This window comes from Triticum dicoccoides, chromosome 1B (assembly GCF_002162155.2).
Source record: "Triticum dicoccoides isolate Atlit2015 ecotype Zavitan chromosome 1B, WEW_v2.0, whole genome shotgun sequence".
Lineage (NCBI taxonomy): Eukaryota > Viridiplantae > Streptophyta > Magnoliopsida > Poales > Poaceae > Triticum > Triticum dicoccoides.
The window spans coordinates 49,923,358-49,925,268 of NC_041381.1; the positions used below are offsets into that span (position 1 = coordinate 49,923,358).

General features: G+C 42.3%; 1 non-coding gene across 1 annotated transcript; it reads left to right on the forward strand.

The window, feature by feature from the left end:
- Positions 1-1,630: 1,630 nt before the first annotated feature.
- On the forward strand, positions 1,631-1,704 carry TRNAE-UUC. The gene has a single exon. It is a non-coding gene; the product is annotated as a tRNA-Glu (tRNA).
- Positions 1,705-1,911: the final 207 nt, after the last annotated feature.

Sequence of the window (1,911 nt, forward strand, 5' to 3'; positions counted from 1 at the left end):
TAGATAGATAAACACAAAATAAAATAACGGTAGATAAATTGCAGCAAAGTATTTTCAGATTTTATAGATAATAAAGAATACACCCGGGGGCATAGTTTTCACTAGAGGCTTCTCTCTCGATAGAAAGCATACAACGGGGTAAAGAAATTATTGTTAGGCAATTGATAGAAAAGCGCATAATTATGACGATATCTAAAGCAATGATCATGTATATAGGCATCACGTCCAAGACAAGTAGACCGACTCCTGCCCACATCTACTACTATTATTCCACCAATCGACCACTATCCAGCATGCATCTAGGTTATTAAGTTGATAAAAATAGAGCAACGCCTTAAGCAAGATGACATGATGCAGAAATATAGATCCAAGCAATATGAATAAACCCCATCGTTTTATCCTTAATGGCAACAATACAAATACGTGCCATGTCCCTTTTTGTCACTGGGATTGAGCACCGCAAGATTGAACCCATCACAAAACACCTCTTTCATTGCAAGAAAAATCAATCTAGTTGGTCAAAACAAACGGATAGATAGGAGAGAAATACAAAGATATAACAATCATGAATAAAAGAGTTTAGAGAATACTCAAATAATATTCATCGATAATCTGATCATAAACCCACAATTAATCGGATCCCAACAAACACACCACAAAAGAAGATTATGTCGAATAGATCTCAAAGAGCAACGAGGAGAACATTGTATTGAAGATCAAAAAGAGAGAAAAAGTTATCTAGCTACTAGCTATGGACCCATAGTCTGTGGTAAACTACTCACACGTCATCGAAAGGACAACAAGATTGATGTACAAGCCCTCCATGGTCGAATCCCCTTCTGGCAGAGTACTGGAAAAGGCCTCCAGATGGTTTCTGTCGAGAACAGAAACTTGCGGCGACAGAAAAAGTGTTTCGGGCGGCTCTCTTTTGGTCTCTCGATTTTAGAGAACTTATAGAGTCAGGATTAGGTCAAACGGACCCATGGTGGGCCCACAAGGTACTAGGGCGGTAGGCGCGCCCTAGTGCCTTGTGGCCACCTCGTTGCACATTTGGTCTCCTACCGAAGCTTCTAGGGTCTCTCTTGTCCAGAAAAAAATCGTCAAAAAGTTTCGGGGCATTTGGATTTTATTTTGTAGAGTATTCCTAGAAAATCAAAAACAAGAAAAAAACTGACACTTGGCACTAGGTTAATAGGTTAGTCTCAAAAGATGATATAAAATTGCCTGTAATTGCATATAAACATCCATGATTGATAATATAATATCATGGAACAATTAAAGAAATTATAGATACGTTGGAGACGTATCAAGCGTGTGAGTGAGGAGGCCATGGCCACAGCGAACCCCAATGTCGTTGCGGAGCAGTGTCACATCTACGATGTCGTCCGTGCTCAAGCCGCCGCTCGTCGGGAAACGGCCGCCGCCGAGGCGCAGATTCAGGGGACGAAGGATAACAACGCCAGTTGTGCCTCCTATGCGCCGCCACCGAACCATCCGGCGGCCTGGTAGGACGATGACAACGTGGGCGCCACCATTTCCATCGTGGTCCTCATGTCCACCGGCGAAGGACAAGCTTGTTTCTTACTACTCTTTCGGTATATAGGAAGGGAATCTTAAAACTATTCACAAATCCATTGTCGTCCAGCCCGGTTAGGATACCTGGCTTTCACCCAGGCGACCCGGGTTCAAATCCCGGCAATGGAGACCTTTTTTTCTATTTCTTTTCTTTCAACATCGTGTCAAAAAACGTCTTATACCAAGTAGTAGTTGATGGGACATGTCTTTTTCCCCGAGATTCACGGCGGTACTAAGTAAGAAGCAGTACCGAGGCAGGGAGATTAAAGTTTACACACGAATTCATCAAACAACAAAAACAACAAAGCCTTACAACCGAATGCAGTTAACAGACAA